This window comes from Saccopteryx bilineata, chromosome 1 (genome assembly GCF_036850765.1).
Source record: "Saccopteryx bilineata isolate mSacBil1 chromosome 1, mSacBil1_pri_phased_curated, whole genome shotgun sequence".
Lineage (NCBI taxonomy): Eukaryota > Metazoa > Chordata > Mammalia > Chiroptera > Emballonuridae > Saccopteryx > Saccopteryx bilineata.
The window spans coordinates 297,372,369-297,393,044 of record NC_089490.1 but is presented as its reverse complement, the minus strand read 5'-3'; the positions used below and the strand labels follow the sequence as shown (position 1 = coordinate 297,393,044).

At 36.4% G+C, this 20,676-nt stretch overlaps 2 long non-coding RNA genes across 3 annotated transcripts in view; one reads left to right on the top strand and one right to left on the bottom strand.

Moving 5' to 3' along the window:
• The window catches only part of LOC136320435 (uncharacterized), a 30,271-nt gene that overhangs the window by 4,755 nt on the left and 4,840 nt on the right, over nt 1-20,676 (top strand). For both annotated transcript variants that reach the window (XR_010728338.1, XR_010728339.1), the window contains exon 2: nt 12,241-12,343. This is a non-coding gene — a long non-coding RNA (uncharacterized lncRNA). The remainder of the gene's footprint in view (nt 1-12,240; nt 12,344-20,676) is intronic.
• Nucleotides 7,056-20,676, bottom strand: part of LOC136320434 (uncharacterized) — a 40,345-nt gene continuing 26,724 nt past the window's right edge. Inside the window, exons 3-5 of the long non-coding RNA XR_010728337.1 lie at nt 13,060-13,168; nt 12,820-12,919; nt 7,056-7,676 (exon numbers count right to left, since the gene is read on the bottom strand). This is a non-coding gene — a long non-coding RNA (uncharacterized lncRNA). The remainder of the gene's footprint in view (nt 7,677-12,819; nt 12,920-13,059; nt 13,169-20,676) is intronic.

The window sequence follows — 20,676 nt, the reverse complement described above, 5'->3', positions numbered from 1 at the left end:
TAGAAGTACATCTATCTATCTCATGAATGTTGCTGGGAGACAATTCTCCTTGGATTTCTTATGTTTCTGCACATCTTGCAAGTAGAAGAACTAACTTCTTTTGTTCTAGATCAGTGGTCCCCAACCTTTTTTGGGCCATGGACCGGTTTAATGTCAGAAAATATTTTCACGGACCAGCCTTTAGGGTGGGACGGATAAATGTATCACGTGACCGAGACAAGTGTCAAGAGTGAGTCTTAGACGAATGTAACAGAGGGAATCTGGTCATTTTTAAAAAATAAAACATCGTTCAGACTTAAATATAAATAAAACGGAAATAATGTAAGTTATTTATTCTTTCTCTGCGGACTGGTACCAAATGGCCCACGGACTGGTACCAGTCCACAGCCCGAGGGTTGGGTACCACTATTCTAGACTATCTCTCCCAAAGGTGTTTGTGTAGTGAATAGCCTTGGAAAGATGTGTCATACTCTGGTGCAAAGGGCAGGCGGGTATGTGTACTTTCCAATATGAAAGACTTGGGTTCCCGAATGGTCAGGGTTCCATTCTCTATTGCAGTCCATGGACATACACCTGGGGCTATTTGTGTTGCCTTTGTGGGATTTGAGGGAAAGGAAACTGTTGCAAAAATGCTGGCCTTCTGGCTACTGCCAATTTTGTGATTAATATTCTGTCCTTGTTCTCTGTCTAGGGGTTTTATTTTCTTCCACCAGCATCTGTGAGACTGATGGGTGAACTTATCACCTTATAAGAAGGGTAAAATTTCAGACAGTTCATGATTCTTGACAAATGTATATGATAAACACATCTAATATATAAACAAAACTGGTTGATAAGAACTCTAAAGTTTCATTCATTTAACAAATATCAGTCATGTGCTCAGTAGGTCTGAGCTATGGTATCAAGTATTAGAGAATATAAAGATGAAAGGACATGGCCTCTGTCCTCAGGTCACTTATAGTCTAGTTGCAAAACATATAGAGAAACAACAATTACAGTACAGTATCAGAACCAGACCTTAAGGAGTAAGAGTAGCCTAATCCCCTGGAGAGTCTTTACACTGAGGAGATATTATTTTAATTGAAATATGAGGTGAATACAAATTCACCAGATAGTCAATGTGAGGATAAGACTTCTGGGCAGAGAAAAAATCCTGAATAAAAAAACCCTGAGATATGGCCTGTTTGGGGAACTACAAGTTGATCAGCATGACAGAAGTTTTACGTGCAAGAAGGCAGAGGAGAATGGGGAAAGAGTGACTTGAGAGGCAAGTAGTAAGTACACTGTGAAGGTTTCTATACGCCGCACAGAGGACTGTGGTTTTATTCTGTAGGTTTTATTCATGCAGGACTATTTAGGTGAACTTAAAAAATCATAATAATAAAATTTATGGTTATAAGACTCTCAAGAGGATTTTGAAAAGCAAATCTTACTTTTCTTAGAACAATAACTTTGCTCACCTTCCTTTTTGTATAAGGTCATTCTTTTATTGATGTTGAGAATTATTTTTTTCTTCTCATTAAGTGAATTCTCTGTAATATTGTATATTGCTCCTAAGTGAATATTTAAGCCAGTATTGAAATTGAAGCTAGCTAGCCAAGCTACAACAGAACTTTATTCTCAAAAGGGAGTTGTGTTTGTTAGACCTAATGCTAGTGAGAAAAGTTGTGAGGTTTCATTAAGCTATAATTACATTAATTCTTTTTTCAAAAGAGGTATGGTCTTTACTATTTATATGATAATTTTTTCTCTTCGGAAGACTGACTTTTTAAATTTAATTTTTGTATACTTTTCTAATAAAATATATTTGGATTCCTTCCAATAATATTTCTGAAAAGACTTAAATTGAAATAACAGTTGGCAGCCCATGTGAAAAGTAAGTGTGTCATCTGTGTATGTTACGTAGGTTAAATTTAACTTGGTGGTTCAAAAAAAATGTTTACATATTCCTTCAAGATGTGGTGGGTACCTTTCTCCTGTAGAATAGGGTTTTCCTTGTAGTGAGGTAGAGCCGGGTGCTGGAAACCCAGGGAATACGTGTGTGAAAACATTCCTGGTATTTGCTCAGGCATTGCCAAGTATGTTGAAGAGTGAGACACTGTCTTTTGCTGTTATTGGAATTTACAAATGCAAGGCAGGTGTCATAGCTGCTAACCTTTTGACTCTTTCTGTTACTCTGGAAATACTATTAAGTAAAGGAAAAATCTATGAACAAGTAGGACAAGGCATATCTTCCAAAATTAAACTGTTGGTAGCCATGTTGGAATCACAGAGATGATGTCATAGTATAGTAATCTCTTATACTGAATATGAAATACTCTACTGATTCTCAAATGATGATTCAGACGAGGTCAGGTACATTTAGGATGGTATGGCCGTAGACTCAAATGATGATTCAAACTGGAACTTTGCTTACCCCTAATTAGAAAACTGTTTACCTATTGTGATTTTAAAAGTGCTACAAAGAACTTCCTGCCAAGCAATATATATATAGTTATATATATAGCAATATATATAATATATATATTATAGTTTAGCTATTTATTGGTATATATAGGTATACAACTCATTCTACAATTAGCGATGAAGTTTAAAGTACAAATACCCCTAGGTAAAACATTTTATACTTAATATGCCCCTAGAGGAGGCATTATGGCATTATATATTTAATACATTGGGCTGTAAATTCATTATAAAAGCAAGTTTTCTTGATAGAGATTGGCAAGAAGGATAAATCACATGACTACCAGACCCGTGAAGCGGGAGAGGATTTGGAAGATGTGATAAAGAATAGCTGGATGTTCCAAAGACAAATAAAATGATATTAGCTAATGTTTCTTGAGTGTCTTTTATATTCCAGGAATTTCTAAGCTCTTTAGATGGGTTATCATCTTTACCCCACCCCAACAACCCTTTGGGGTAGGTACTGTTCTTACCTTCTATCTGAAAGAGATGGCAGCTGAAACCCAGAGAGATTAAGTCACTTTCCCTAAGTTCCATTATTTGTAAGTTGTTGAGATTTCAATCCAAACAGTCTGACACTAATGCCTGAATTCTTAACCACCATCCTCTACTTCATTTATATCAAATTTTTTTTGCATGTATATCATGCCTTAGAACTCAGTGCATGGCCTGGAATAGTTGGCCCAGCATCTATAGTCAATTTACCGAAGGAGTTGTAATGTTAATAACGATGTATATACTATAGGTATATAAAATAATGTAATATGATACAAAGTTCTTCTGCTCCTTCACCAAACTCCTTAGTTCTCCTTCCTTTATCACTGTAAAAATAAAATAAGAATTCATGTTTAAAATAAGAATAAATGTTTGAATGAATAAATAACTTCAGCATCAAGGTGGTGGTTTATGTCCTGAGTATAAGACATTGCCAACATGATCATTAAATTCTTATTTCCCAGAGAGGCACAGTACCTTAAACTAGCAATCATACATTTCTCATTGAGAGAACAATGGAGAGAAACTTGGTGGAAAAGTCTTCAGATTTGTTAGAGAGGACATTCCAGAGTAGGAGAGATATTCCTCTATTCAGTTTTGTCTTATTTTCCCTTTTATTGAGGTCAAAACAAGATTGGGTTATTAAAGTGAATGCTCAGTTTTTGTAGTCCTGAAATTTCCCTTTCTTTGCCATAAAAACTATTTTTCTCTCACCTAGGATTGAACTTACCTTCTACCTTGCCCTCTTTCTAGCCAAAAAAGTGAGGAAAAAGTGCTTATATATTGAAATGTTTAAGAGCCCAAGCTTAAAAGTCAACCTTAATTTAGACTTCTGAGTCGACCATTTGCTAAAAGCATGACCTTGGGCAGGTTACCAATGACTTGGGACCTTATTTTCCTTTTCTATAAGATAGATATATCAAATGGGAACACCTGTAGCCCTATGTGACAAAACTCCCGACTGTCACTGGGCTGATTCCCACCCATCAAGAAGTCCAATGGTAAGCAGCAGCTGATTTGGGAGCAGGCACGTGGCAATTACATCCAGCTTTCCCGCCATTCTCTAAGCACTTGCTCTGTTCTTTCACTTCAGGGTAAGGAGTTTGTGGCCATGACTCCAGACATTTCATTGTATTTAAGGCAGGAGAAAGATGGAAGTGGTGATACTCACTGCTCTTTTTCTCGTGTCTTTTGTGATTAGAAAAGCTGAATCTTCTCTTGGAACCCAGATCTCTATGTCCGCCTCATTGATCGGAATTGTGTCTGTCATATGACCACCCCTACCCAAGGTGTTTGGGAAAGCAAGCAGTTAGTTCTTCCGATGGGAGTTCAAAAGTTGGTAAATCAAATATTTATGTTACAAAGGAGAATATTAAAATCTACCTCAGAGGTTAGATAAATATTAAATTAGATACTATTATAAAAATGCTAATTCTGTACCTATTAAATAAGAAGTACTTAATAAAAGGCAGCTATAATTATCACTGTCATTTCTTATGTTGTTATTACCATTACCAAGAAAGGTAAGAAAACCCTGTGTAGACCCTCATGTAGATAAAATCCAAAGTCACAGATCCCCTTCTCTTTCATTTTCTGTTCAGTCTCATCTCTGGCTGTTTTTTCAGACTCGATACAGGAACGACTGACTGCTTTAGTGGAAACCAACTGCTTGGAGTTCTTCCCCATCCCAACCATTCCGCATCCCCTTTGCTCATATCTATCCTGATCCCTACAGTGCCCTTTCTGTTCTTAGTGACATATCCAGCTCTGACCCATCCTTTAAAACCTGCTTAGGCTTTACTCTCTGGCAACTCCCAGCCCCTTCCCAGGAGGGATCAGTGCCCCTCTTCACTGCTCCCCAGTACCCTGATTACATCACTATGGTAGGTTTTACAAGAGTGTATAGGAATTTTCTCTTTACTTGATGGCCTCCTGTGGTAAGGCTCTGAATTTCTTGAGGTCAAGACCAGCTCTCTTCTCATCTTGGTGTTCCCTAAATAGTTGACAGTCAGGACATGTTTGTTAAACACAACTGAGGAGTCATGTGTGTCTTCTCTAATTTTTATTGCCCTCCACCCAAGCTCTCCATAAACATCTCTCTCATCTCTTCTTTTTCCTTCCCTCTCTCAGGGGGTAATGGTCATCTTTTCAAGAAATAATAACTGGATCATGATTTATTTCTTGGTGTTTGGAAAGTAAACATTTCCTTGGATAGCTTAAGCTCCTGTGATTCTGACTGCCAGCAGCAAGGAGTTAAAAATGGAACTACGTAAACGAGCAGGAGAAAGAATCTCTGTGCTTTGGGTTTTCTGATAGTTCAATTGCCATGGAAACATCCTTCCCTCAGTGTTAGCTCGTTAAGGTTCTTTTTTTTTTTTTCCTTAAATAATTTGGATGACAGCCATGGTCCACAGTAAAGTACTTCATGGAAAAGATCATACTTGACATCCCCTTTTTTTATGCTAAACTGCACCAAGCAGGAAAGCAGCAGTTTTCAACATAACACATTCCATTTAAGATTGAACTATTGTAGCAAGTAGTTCATTTGATTTTTTTAAAGAAGTCTTATTTCTGGAGTATGCATATGAAGTCAGAACAGGAATACATTTTCTGTATCAAAACCATTCTAACAGATCTTATTTATTCTGTGCAATTAGATTACAATCTGAATTCATATTTACATCAGATACAAGGATCCCATCTTGTAAAGAGGAAGAACTGGCTTTCCATGCTATTGGCCGGGGAAGTTGAATCCTCTGTCCCCTAGGAATAGATGAGGTCAATTAGAGATCCAATAAACCTTTCTGCAGATAACTGAAGTTCTGTGTTCATTCCTCTTATTGTCAGTAGAGTCACTGGAGAGTGTCAGAAGTTCTCGCTTGATTTTGATCAGGACAGGCTGGCCACCATGGATTTTTTCAAATTGAAAACTTTATTTCTATAGAGAAATATCTTGAATATTGTGGATTGTACTTGAATTTCCTACCAAAGGATGAGAAGAATTTGTTCCTCTCATTATGTGAGATGGAGATTAGTAAAGACTCAATTACAAATGATTAAAACATGGCTATTTGACATTGAAGAAATTTAACCTGTCCTGGACACACCTACAAATTTGATTACATAGGCATCTCCTTTCATATTTTCCATAGGTTGAATAATTAGAGTCCAGTCATTTCTTTATTAAAAATTGTTCCTCCTCACCTGTGGTGGCCCAGTGGATAAAGTGTCGATCTGGAATGCTGAAGTCACCAGTTCAAAAGCCTGGGCTTGCCTGGTCAAGACACATATGAGAGTTGATGATTCCTGCTCCTCCTCCTCCTCTTTCTCTCTACCCAACCCCCTTAAAATGAATAAATAAAATCTTTAAAAAAATAAAAATTGTTCCTTGGAAGGATATGAAAGTCATTCAACAAACTGAAACCCAAATGATTGCTAATGGCTAAAGAAGTTTTACTTGAAAAAGAATCAACATCTTTAGTTTAAACTGAAGTAAAATTTGTACATGAGAGAAGTGCCTACAGTCTCCCTTAGCTGATAAGTATGCCTCCAAATTTGTAATATTTAAGATTTATCCATAATTCTCAAAAAATGGGATTCTCATGTGAATATGGCAGCTTATTTGGGCAATAATCCTTCTTTAGGCAAGAGATGATTAAGAAAAAGGAGCTCATAGAGTTGATGAGAACAACTTTGACTGACTATTTTGGCAAATGAACCTATGGAGACATCTTATAATGAGTAGCCTAGAAAGGGTGTTCAGAGCTGAAATTCAATACCGGAGAGAAAACACAGCCCATCTCTGAAGGATCAGAAGGTCACAGAGTTGAAACAATTTTCCATGCTTTTAGGCCTGGAAAAAACAAATCTTATGAAACAGAAAGAAAGATCTTATTAAAACATCTCTGCATTTATGTTATTAGAAGCTTTTCTGCTGACCTCTGTTGTCACATATTAGCTAGTATTTGGAACGTGTTTCAAATTAGTAGAAAAGGAGTAACAATTAATTACTCAATCAATTTAATACCATTTGCTAAAACACTGATTTTTTCCAGCTTTATTGAGATATAATTGTCATACTACATAAAAACATTGATTTAACTTTTCAAAACAAGTGTTATTCCTTCATCATTCAGAAAACCATTGATTTTGTGCTTACTGTATGGGCCAGGTACTCTGCTAAGTGTTAAGAAACAAACATGAATAAGATTTACTGAGCTCATACTCCAGAAGAAGAAATTCAGGGGTAGGGCAATAGTGGGTTTTACAGTTGTGAGTACACAAAACAGTTTATTCATGTATTATTTTCTAATTACTGTATTATTTTCTATACAAACAACTTTTGCTGTACAAAAAACTCTTATGGAAAAAAGTCATTCTTTTTCCATACAAACAACTTTTGCCAATCCCTGTAGAAAATAATTATAATAAGATACAGTGAGGAAGCCTTGCCCAGAAGACTAAAGGTTGAGTTTTATTTCACACAGAAGAATCAGTTTAGCCAGACCAGGCAATGGTGCAGTGGATAGAGCATCAGACTGGGACACAGAGGACCCATGTTAGAAACTCCGAGGTCACCAGCTTGAGCGCGGGGTCACTGGCTTGAATGTGGAATCATAGACATGACCCCATTGTCGCTTGCTTGAGCCCAAAGGTCGCTGGCTTGAAGTCCAAGGTCATTGGCTTGAGCAAAGAGTCACTGGCTTTACGGCAACCCCCTGGTCAAGGCACATATGAGAAAGCAATTAATGAACAACTAAGGTGCCCAACAAAGAATTAATGCTTCTCATCTCTCTCCCTTCCTGCCTGTCTTTCCCTCTCTCTGTCTGTATCTCTCTTGCTAAGGAAGAAGAAGAAGAAGAAGAAGAAGAAGAAGAAGAAGAAGAAGAAGAAGAAGAAGAAGAAGAAGAAGAAGAAGAAGAAGAAGAAAAAGAAGAAGAAGAAGAGGAGGAGGAGGAGGAGGAGGAGGAGGAGGAGGAGGGGGAGGAGGAGGGGGGAAGGAAGAGAAATAATTTCTTTGGAAGTTTATCTTATTTACAGAAAATAGTCAATAATCACTTATAGATGCTTGTGATATTGAAACACTGGTTGAAATTTGTTATTTTTTTCTTATACTTTCAGGCTTAAAATTAAAAGTGCTTTGGGGATATGAAATGTCTATAAAAGTGCTTTATAATTTGTAAAGCATGATGCAGATATATGGCATAATCAGCATATGCAAGCATTATTTATTCCACGTTTGAACAAAACAATGCTAACCTGATTTTGGCAGACTTTGCCATTTTTTCCAGAGATGGACAACAGGGACCAAACTTAATAGACACATTCAGGCAAGAATTATGTAATTTTAAATATAAACATGTTTCTGGGAATACCCTGCTTTCTAAGCTATTTTTTTCTGACACAATAACCAGTGTGTTTTTTCTTTTCCTCAGCAAGGAAACTACTGCACCTCATCAATATCCAGTTTTTAATAAGATAGACAATTAAACAGAAATTTTGATTCTCAAGTTATATAATCTTATTTATCATCTCAGAACTTTATGCTTTTAAATAAAGGTTTTCTTTTAAGATAATGATTTTTAAGAGGTTTTACCCTTATTTCACTTTTCAAAGTAATTTGTGAAGTCATCTTTTTGAAAGTTTTTATTTAAAAATACATTTCACATATTTCTAGTGGTACAAAAATATAAATACATTATAGAATATTTGAAACATAGATAAGCCAAAATAAAAAAGAAAATTTGAACCATCTATATTTCCATCTTCTATAAATTATAACTTTTAACATTTAAATTTCTCATCTGCTTTTTAAGAAAAGGTCATTTTTAAATAGGATTATATTATCATTTTGTTTTGAAATAATTTCATTCAAAAATGTTGTGTGAATCTCTTTCCATGAATAAAATGTACCCATCTAATTAACTATTTATTGTTGGACACATGTTGTATATTTTTTTCCTGTTTAAAAATAAATTAGCACTATGAGGAACATGCTTATAGCTAAATCTTCATTTCCATCCAAAATGACTTCCTGAAACTGACTTACTAAAAGTAAAATTGGCTAACCAAAGAGGATACACATTCACCACCTCAGCATGTGTTCCTGATTTCCAAAACTCTTGCTAAATTTAATGTTATTTTAAAATTGTTTTTCAATTTATAAAGTAAAAAATGTTATTTAACTTTTAAAATCATTTTCTTTTATTACTAATGGGGTTACACTTATATTTTCCTTTTATTTCTTTCATCAGTTGCCTATTAGCATCTTTACCCATGTTTCTACTGATATTCTCTTTTTTCTTTATTTATAGGAAGATTTTACATTGATACGTAAAGACACATGTAGCCCTATGTTCATTGCAGCACTGTTCACAGTGGCCAAGACATGGAAACAACCAAAAAACCCTTCAATAGAAGACTGGATAAAGAAGATGTGGCACATATACACTATGGAATACTACTCAGCCATAAGAAATGATGACATCAGATCATTTACAGCAAAATGGTGGGATCTTGATAACATCATACGGAGTGAAATAAGTAAATCAGAAAAAAACAAGAACTACATGATTCCATACATTGGTGGAATATAAAAACGAGACTAAGAGACATGGACAAGAGAGTGGTGGTTACCAGGGGTGGGGGGAGGGAGGACGCAGGAGGGAGGGAGGGAGAGAGTTAGGGGGAGGGGGAGGGGCACAGAGAAAACTAGACAGAGGGTGACGGAGGACAATCTGACTCTGGGTGAGGGGTATGCAACATAATTTAATGACAAGATAACCTAGACATGTTTTCTTTGAATATATGTACCCTGAAATATTAATGTCATCCCATTAACATTAATAAAAATTTATTAAAAAAAAAAAAGATTTTAGATGTAAAAGCTAGTATACATATACAAAATACACATAATATACAAAGAATACATAGTTTGCAAAGTATACCTGCATTATAACTACTTTTCCTAATTTTATTTACCTTTTTATAATATTTGTTAATGATTAATATTAAATTAATTTTAAATAATTATTTTAATCTTATTTTACTATTATCAAATACTTTTTTGATCCTTTAAACAGGTAGATTTCATATTAAAGGAAATGACAAAAAGGAATTTAATACTAATATTGAGAATAAGATCAATATTGTAGTTGGGCAATGTAACTGGGGATTTTTAAAATTAGGTGGTAATGAAGTATTGAGAGAGCTGCTTGTAGGGCTAAGAAGATGTTTTTGAATTAATTAATTTTATTGTATTAATATGTTACAACATGGATTAAACCTATTCTGTAGGATGAAGACTCACAGAAGCTTTACTATTTAAAAGAAACTATTATGATTACTTTTGCTAAGAATCTAGACATATGCTTCTTGTTTTAGATTTATGGGAGATCCTGATCATGTGGTCTTGCTGTGTGGGTTCCAGATTGGGACCTCTCTTGGGTTCTGTTATTCTTGGCAGTAATATTTGCATCTGCTTTTATTGTCTTTCTTTCTCAAACAGTGCCATTTACAGTTATATGAGGCTGAGTATAGGTGGTGAGGCTTCGTTGTTCCTTCTCTGTTACGGCCCAACTTATCAAATGACATCAAGTTTTCCCCTTCATGCTCCCAGCAAAGAGCGCCACTGTCTTTCTACCTTGGCAGGTATACACTCTAAACTTGTTGTCTTTAAATCACAACATTCATAGTTACACACTCACTTTTTAGAATCAGATTTTCTTTTTTTCTTTTTTTTTTATTAAATTTAATGCAGTGACATTGATAAATCAGGGTACATATGTTGAGAGAAAATATCTCTAGATTATTTTGACATTTGATTGTGCTGTATACCCCTCCCCCAAAGTTAAATTGTCTTCTGTCATCTTCTATCTGGTTTTCTTTGTGTCCCTCCCCTCCCCTAACCCCTCTCTCCTTCTTCACCCCCTCCCCCCTCCCCCAACCTCCCACCCCTGTTGCCATCACATTCTTGTTCATGTCTCTGAGTCTCATTTTTATGTCTCTTCTATGTATGGATTCATCTTAGTTTTTTTTTTTTTCTGATTTACTTATTTCACTCCGTATAATGTTGTCAAGGTCCATCCATGTTATTGTAAATGATCCGATGTCATCATTTCTTATGGCTGAGTAGTATTCCATAGTATATATGTACCAAAGCTTTTTAATCCACTCGTCCTCTGACGGACACTTGGGCTGTTTCCAGATCTTCACTATTGTGAACAATGCTGCCACAAACATGCGGGTGCATTTCTCCTTTTTGAGCCATTCTATGGTGTCCTTGGGGTATATTCCTAAAAGTGGGATAGCTGGGTCAAAAGGCAGTTTGATTTTCAGATTTTTGAGGAATCTCCATACTGTTTTCCACAGTGGCTGCACCAGTCTGCATTCCCACCAGCAGTGCAGGAGGGTTCCCTTTTCTCCACATCCTCGCCAGCACTTATTCTGTGTTGTTTTGTTGATAAGCGCCATTCTGACTGGTGTGAGGTGATATCTCATTGTGGCTTTAATTTGCATTTCTCTAATGATTAGTGATGTTGAGCATTTTTTCATATGCCTATTGGCCATCTGTATGTCCTCTTTGGAGAAGTGTCTATTCATAGAATCAGATTTTCTTTATATGATAGTTACAGAACATCTGCTGATAACTTCCTTCGTGCACCTAATCTAATATTAGCTTCCCTTTTCCAAGAGTAGTACCAGCTGAACCCACCCTGGCTTTATCATTTACGTACTTCACATATTTGTTCATCATATATTTGTTGAGCTCAGCTGGCCCATCACCACCTCCCTTAACGAACATAGCCACACAAAACAAGTAGCAGTGTTTTGATAATATGTTAGAAGTGTTCACCTCAAGGCTTCAGCTAATCATTTCTATGTCTAATTATATGGCAGTCTTCTTCATCATTTCAGTCAATAGAATGAAGCAAATTCCTTTATCTAAAATGAACTGAGCAATGTGATAACTGACAATAAATATAAAAGGAGCACTAAAGGTTGAACTAATTGTGAAAAGCTCCACAAAGTAGAGCAATTTTGAGATACACTTTGGGGTACTTTGTATCTTTTGTTCACAGTTCTCCCTGCCTTCCTTCCCCTTGCCATTAATCCTGCCCTCCTCTATGGCAAGATTCTACTTACATGTCTCATTGATGTTGGGCTTGGTCATGTGACTTGCTTTTGCTATGAAATGTGTGCAGAAGTGATTGAGTGCTACTTCTGAACTAGACCTTAAGCGAAGTCATGTGTTTCTTTTTATTCTTTTGTGCTTCTGCCCAGTTCACTGAAGGCCCCTGATGGAAGTATCTAGGACAGACATGAGCCACCTGGCAACCTGAAGACAAACCTACCTGAGCCCATCAGACAACTGATCAACCAACTTGTGAGTAAGAAATATAAATATCTGTTGATATAATCCATTGCATTTGGAGGTTCTCTGTTACTTGGCATTATTGCAGCAATAGCTGACTAATGCATATTGTGAGAAATGGTTAGGTTATGAACTGCTAGACTCTTCCTTTCTGTTTCCAATGTTGCTGCCTCAGTGCATGTTTCCATCTTGCCTCCTTGTATAGTTTTTAAAGCTTCCTATTTTTTCACATCTGTATTAGTTAGGGTAACCCAGTAGCTATTAAAAATTTGTCCAATATTTATAGTGTTTCAAACACAACACAAGTATTCTTCTTGCTCACATTATTACACTAGTATAAATGGGTAGATGAAGATCCCCCTTCCACACGGTCATTCAGGGGCCAAAACTGATGGAGGCTTTTCTGTTTTCTACACAAATCTTTCAACATGGCCCATGGGCCATCTCTATTCCATCCAGCTAGAAAGGATATTTTTAATAGACTATACCTTGTGGAGCTGTCCATCATTTCTGCCACATACTGTTGGGTTGGATTCAATCATATGGTGACATCTAGATGCAAAAAAAGCCTTGAAAATGTAAGTTTAGCTGTAGGGACAGGAAAAAAAGTTTGAGAACATTGATTATAATGAGCAGTTTATAATCTCTGCTACACCATCACTTGTTTAGCATGCTTTAATCTAGAGGTACTAGTCTTAAAAAGTCTTAAAAATCCAGTGTGATGTTACCTGTCTGCTTGAAATTTATGGTCCTGGTTGCCTACAGTCCAACATCATTTAGCATACATACGTATGTGATTTCCATATAGACAGTTTCTGTTTTCATGACGCACCAACCCTGAAAAATAGGTAAACCCAGCACTTCTTTGATTTCTTCAGTAAATAATCCTCCTCCCCCCTCCCCCAGTATTAACAAGCAATGTAGAAGAGACCTATAATTTCCTTGGTGAGGCAAAGGTCACATACCGTATGTCAAACAGCTCAATAAATCCTTCTTCACAATTTCTATTTTCTTCCAGTATTTTTCAGCTGTATGAGCATTCATTAGCTTTTTATCTAACCCTTCCAGCATGAAGGCCCTAAATCTTTCCAGTTCCTCTCTTTTGTACTTATAACTCTCTCTACCCATTCCCTTTCTTATGTATGTTGTATTGGAGCAGATATATCCAAAATGCATAGCCACACCACCTCATCCAACAGAACAATAAAGACCCTTTTATTGCTGATTCCACCCTCCTCAGAAAGCAGTGAGGGGTCATAAATTGTGTTTTTCCCCTGATACAAGTTATATCCAAGATGTTTTTGGCTGGTTTGTTTCTACTTTTAAAATGCTATCTCTAGTGTGTCTCTTTCTGTTCCTCAACTTCAGTCATGTACTGTAATCATGCTGACTTCTCACTATGCCTCAAACACCTTTTGTTCTTTTTCTATCTCTGGGGCCTTTGTAGAGACTACAGCCTCTACCCAGAAGCCTCCTCCCCGCCCCTGCCATCCCGCCTCTGCTTATCAAGATCCCATAAAGGTCTTTAAGGACAAGCTCAGATATCTCCTTCATTGTAGAGTCTTACCTACCCTTATTCAAATGCTCCATCTTCACAGAATTTATTCTCCTTTTGTACTCTTGTAGAATTCTGCACACACGTCTGTTCCTAGTATAGAAAATTCTTAGGGTAGCACCTAACATGCAGCTTGAATCAGTTTCTCGGTAAATGTTGGTTGAGGCAAGAAAAACAGCCCCAAGAGTTGAAAAGCTGGCCCAGAGATGGGAGGCTCTCAGTTCATGACCAAAGGCTTAGTTAACTAGTCCGGAACGCAGAGTGCTCCCAGGAGGGAAGTCTTCAGGATAACTTTAATTCTTTCCCCCAAAGTGCTATCATTAAAGGAAAGAAACATTGTTGGAGCTATTTTAATATGCTAGTTTCCAACATGTTCTTAAATTACACTTTCTGTGGAGAGAACGTTGAAGGGAAGAGGAGATGGAGTGAAAGGAGAATACTGAGCCAAAAGCTAGAGCATTCCAGAAATGTTAGGAGACTTAAAATGTGTAACTTTTCCCCTCACTTCCTGGGTTTGCATGTATTTAATACAGCTTGATCTATTAGACTCATCTCGGCTTTCCCTGTGAATGCTGTCCCTTTCAGGCCAAATTATCTGTCCAATGTAGCAGATAGAAATAGTCATACATCCCTATCAATTCAATGAATAATTGTGAATTAATTAAATAATCTGGAACAAAGTTTTCTAATGCAATTAGACAGTAACAAACAACACCATGAATCCTGGCATAAAAGAACACTTTGAATGTGTAGTCATTAACTCAGATTTCTTTCTTATCGCATTGACCTTGATACTGAAGCTGACCAGGGATAGGTGAATAAAATAATATCTTCATCAGACCCTACAGAGCAATTAAGACACATCCTTCAGAGAGTAGGCAATAGAGACATGAACCAGGTGTTAAAAAAACAAAAACCCTTTATCTTACACTAACTGGAATAGAAATTGTCAATATTACTAAGGTAGATCATGCTGTTACATACAAATAAATCTCCAAATCTCAATGGTTTATCACCAAAGTGTAGTTTTTCCTCATCTTGGACAGTTTACCTCTAAATGATGATTGAGGGGTAATGGTTCCCTGGTTTCCTTTCGGTTGTTTCTTCCATCCTATGACTCTGCAAAATTCAAAATAGGTCTCCCAAGACTACCCAGGAGGATGTCTCCATCCCACACAGTAAGAAAAGAAAAAGATCAAAGAGAATCTTGTGTGAAGGTTTTTATGGACCAGGTCTGGAAAATTGTTATTAATTATTCTTTAAATGTTTGGTAGAATTCACCAGCGAAGCCATCTGGGCCTGGGCATTTCTCTGTGGTAGATTTTTAAAATGTTAATTCAGTCCCGTTAATTGTTCTAGATGTATTTAGAATTTTCTTTTTCTTCTAGAGTGAATTTTAGTAGTTTATGTATTTCTAGGAATTTTCCCACTTTACCTAAGTCATCTAATTGGTTGGCATATATAATAATTGTTAACAGTGGTTCTTTTTGATCATCTTTTTCTTTTTTTCTGCAGAGTTAGTGGTAATGTCTCCTCTTTGATACCTGATTTTATAATTTTATTCTTTTTTCTTCTTGGTCAGTTTAGCTAAAGATTTTTCCATTTTATTTTCTCTTTCCAAAAAATTCAACTTTTGATTTTGTTGATTTTCTCTACTGTTTTTCTGTTGTGTATTTCATTTATTTACTCTAATCTTTATTATTTCCTTTCTTCCTTTTGTTTTAAGTTTAGTTTGCTCTCATTTTACCAGTGTCTTGGTTGAGAATATATGCTATATGACAATTTATATCTTCTTTTAAATATATACATTTACCAATAAAAGTTTCCCTGCAAGCATTGTTTAGCTACATCTCCTGAATTTTGGTATATCTTATCATTTTCATTTATTTCAAAGTACTTTTAAATTTCTATTGCAATTTCTTCTTTTATCTATTTGTTATTTAGGAATATGTTGTTTAATTTGCACATATTTGTAAACTTCTGAATTTCTTTCTGCTTCTCATTTCTAATTTTACCCTTCTATGGTTAGAGAAAATATGTTTTATGATTTCAACCATTTTAATTCTTTTAAAATGTATTGAGGCATATTTTGTGGGGTAGTATATGTTATACCCTTGAGAATGTTCCACATGTACTCAAGAATGTTTATTCTACTGCTGTTTGGTAGAATATTCTATGGATACCTATTAATTTTAGTTGTTCAAATCTTCTATTTTCTTGTTGGTTATCTATCTAGTTGTTCTATCTCTTATTGATCATTGAATATTGAAATACCCAACTATTGTTGAATTTTCTGCTCTTTCCTTCAATTTTGTTTATTTTTGCTTCATATATTTTAGGAATCCATTGTGCAGATATGATGCATATTGGATTATATGTTTATAATTATTATCTAATCCTGAAATAATTGATTTCCTTTATTGTTACAAAATATTCCCCTCTCTAGAGCAACATTTTTTTTAAAGACAGAGAGAGTCACAGAGAGGGATAGACAGGGACAGACAGACAGGAACGGAGAGATGAGAAGCATCAATCATTAGTTTTTCGTTATGCATTTCAACACCTTAATTGTTCATTGATTGCTTTCTCATATGTGCCTTGACCATGGGCCTTCAGCAGACCAAGTAACCCCTTGCTCGAGCCAGCAACCTTGGGTGAGCTTTTGCTCAAACCAGATGAGCCTGTGCTCAAGCTGGTGACGTTGGGGTCTCAAACCTGGGTCTTCCGCATCCCAGTCTGACTGTCATACACATCTTAACTTATCAAATCTACTTCAAAGTTATACTAACTTAATTCCAATGGGGTGTAGAAACATTGCTTGTATCTAGATCTATTATTCCCCTTTTCCTTTTTTGTGCCATTATTATAATACATATTATATCTATATATGTTACAAACCCTATAATCTTTTCCTATGATTATTACTTTGTCTAAATATGTCCATTAGAGAAGCTAAAAAAGGAAAAGAGAGTATATATTTATAGAGTTTGTTATGTTAACTTTTTTATTTACCATTTGTGTTTTTCTTCATTTGTTCCTATGAATTCACATTACCATTTGGTGTCATTTACTTACTCTAACAGCTTTGTTTCTATCTACTCCTCTCTGTTGTTATTGTTAAAAATTACACTGGCCCTGGCCAGTTGGTTCAGTGGTAGAGTGTCGGCCTGGCGTGCGAAAGTCCCGGGTTTGATTCCCGGCCAGGGCACATAGGAGAAGCACCCATCTGCTTCTCCACCCCTTCCCCTCTCCTTCCTCTCTGTCTCTCTCTTCCCCTCCTGCAGCCAAGGCTCCATCGGAGCAAAGATGGCCCGGGCGCTGAGGATGGCTCCATGGCCTCTGCCTCAGGCACTAGAGTGGCTCTGGTCACAACAGAGCGACACCGCAGATGGGCAGAGCATCACCCCCTGGTGGGCGTGCCGGGTGGATCCTCTTCGGGCACATGTGGGAGTCTGTCTGACTGCCTCCCTGTTTCCAGCTTCAGAAAAATACAAAAAAAAAAAACCCAAAAAACAAAAAAATTACACTTTATGTTATAGACTCAACAGTATGCATATTAGTATACAAAGTTTCTTTTTAAATTAGTTATAAAGGGGAAACTATGCATTCATACTTTCTTTTATAATTACAACATTACCTTTACTGGCACTCTTTGTTTTTCTATATAACATTAAATTATCATCTGGGGTTACTTTCTTTTAGCCTGAAGAACTTCCTTCAGTATTTCTTGTAGAATGAGTCTGCTAACATCAAATTATCTGTTTTTATTTTATCTAGGAGTGCCTTTATTTTGCTTTCTTTTTTGAATGATCATTTCACTTGATGTAAAATTCTTGGTTGACCTTTTTTCTGCACATTTAATATCCCACTGCTTTCTGTCCTCTGTGGTTTCTGATGTTAGCTGTCATTCTTACTGAGATTCCCTTTTCATGCCAGAACAGCCAATTGGCCTACCAAAATGACAGCTCTGCCTCTTCTTTACTTTATAATGACAATAATTAGATATTGCATGAGTACTCAGTAAAGAACTACAACTTATTGAATACTTACTACATGCAATAAAATACAAGGCTCTCTAATTCAATTGTCATAATAGTCTTGTGAGGTATCCCCATTTTATATGTAAGGAGACTACAGCAAACAGAGGACAATTTCAGTGTCCCCAGCTAATAAGTTGAGAGCTGGGATTTGAAATCTGCTCTTTAGGAGTCTAAAGCCTGTACTGTTAACACTACAATATGTTGCCTTTCTGACAATTAATTTCATAGACCAATGACCAAAGGATATTGATGGTAATTTGATTTAATTGGTCTTTAATTAATACCTAATTTTATTTTATATTTTGATAGGCATTGTGGGCAACATAAAAGAATATACCAAAAATAACTTTTTGCTTTTGGTCAAGTTTATAATGTAATTTAACAAAAAGAAATTAAGTAATATTGTAAGACAGTACAGAATTAAGTCCTGGAATAATATTTATGAATTATAAATGCTGTTATAAGTCATAAATCAGGAATAAATTAATAAAGACATGGACGGCTTTGTGGAGGTTTTAAAGGTCATCCAGATGGATGTTTTAGTTAAGACTTCTACCATTAGTAAGCACATTTGGGTGAGAATGAATATAGTATGATTAAGGACAGGAGAGAGTCCTGTGTAGAGCAGAGGGAAAGTGGAATTAGAGAAAATAGTGAGTAGTCAGGAAAGACTTCAGTTCTCAAACATCTGCTTAATGTGTCTGAACTCAGTTTTTCAAGCATAGTAAAAATACTGAAGAGTATTATAAACTACTGATTTTTCAGAAAAAAAAACAACTGACCGAAACTAAGTCTATCGGGGGTATGTAGAAAGGCAGAAGTCAAAAATAGTGGTTTATTTCTTTGGGCCAGAGATGCCAGCCAAGGGTGAATGGTATGCATTCCCCAGCGAGGGAAGTGCTATGGAAACCTCGAGAGCAGCACTTGCCACAGACAGCCTTTCTGCTTCCACTTAGGAGTTAGAAATACCCTGCTTCTGGCCACTTTCTAGATCTATGACATTAACCTGTGCAAGCCATAATGAGGTGATAGAGAGGTTACAGATGCGTGTGCTCAAGGATTTTACCCCTTTTAGACAAGCAGTTTGTTTAGTGCGTTTTGGCATGGCCCTTTGTAAGAGCCAGCCGCTCCTAGCACTTAGAGCATTTTGGAGAAGAGGGGCCATGCAAATGGAACTGATGCTATTTACGACTACTTTGGTTTTCTTCTAAGTGTCTGGAATGTCTGCTCAGAGATTACCAACTTGAGGGCTCCAAGGCATGCCCAAGAGACCTTGCCACAAATGGCCATTCTATCAACACCCAGTTGTAAAAACAGAACAGGATTCAATGACTATTAGGAGAGCTAGTGCTATTTATAGCCCATAAAAAAGGTGGCCCGGGTCATCAGTATTCCACTAGCCTTGGTAAATTCGTCGGGGCATGTGGTTTTCCTCAATTGTTGATGAAATGTCTCTTTCGGTGACACTCACCAGTAAAGGATAAAGTTCAAACTCTTAAACTTGTATTCAGTGTCCTCCTCCACCCTTCTTTTGATTTCTTTTTCTTACTTACCTACAAGAATCCCTGCTCTGATCAATCAGCCCTTTTCACTGTTGCCCAAACAATGTTTTCACTTTCTCACCGGTAGGTTTTCATTCCCCCTACCTAGACTATCTCCCCTACTTCTCATCCTTACCTCTTCTACCCCACTATTTAAATCCCGCCTATGTTGTAAGAGGTAGTATAAATTCTGATCCTCCATGAGGACAGCTTCATAGAGATTGTGGGTAGCCTCCTGTTTATTCCTGTGGTTAGTGTTCTCAATATAGATTCTGGTTGACACTTTAAAAAAATGTTTTTAGATTTGAAACTCCTAAAGGTCAGAAACTGACTTCATAATTCTGCACACAGCTGAGAGCCCTGTGTAGTTAGGAACTGACAACTCAATGCTATAAGGATACTGATTTTTTATGACGATGAATAAAGGAATGCAATAGGGGAAAATAGTTGCTCATTTATGCCTAGAAGTTTATTAAAAAAATTCATGTTGATCCAGGCTCCACCAAAGGATTTGGATAATTGTATAGAGTTTATGGCTACTGTTAGGGTGCCCATCACAGCTCGCTGGTGTGGTGGTGGGAAGGTGAAGCTAGTTAGGCTGGCTGGCTGAGATTCTCAAAATAAACTCTCTTCTTTGTAATTGTATTGTGTGTTCACCACGCCAAAATTAAGTCTCCTTCCATCACCAATTATTCCCCTTTACCTTCTTTTACCTCCCCACCCTCAGGCAGTCACCATACTGTTATCTGTCTCTATGAGTTTTTCTTTTGGGGGGCTTAATCCCTTCACTTTTCTCACTCAGCTCCCCAACCCCACTCCCCTCTGACAGCTGTCAGTGTCTTCTCTTTATCTATGAGTCTGTTTCTATTTTGTTTGTTATGTTATTTTGTTTGTTAGATTCCACATATCAGTGAAATCTTATGGTATTTTTCTTTCTCTGACTGGCTTATTTCACTTAGCATAATACTCTCTAAGTCCATTCATGCTGTCACAAAGAGTAAGATTTCCTTTTTCTTATTTTTTTTTTTTATGGCTGAGTTGCATTCCATTTTGTAAATGTATTACAGGATTTTTTTAGATTGATTTATTATTATTATTATTAATTTTAATGGGGTGACATTGATAAATCAGGGTACATATGTTCAGAGAAAACATCTCCAGGTTATTTTGACATTTGATTATATTGCATACCCATCACCCAAAGTCCAA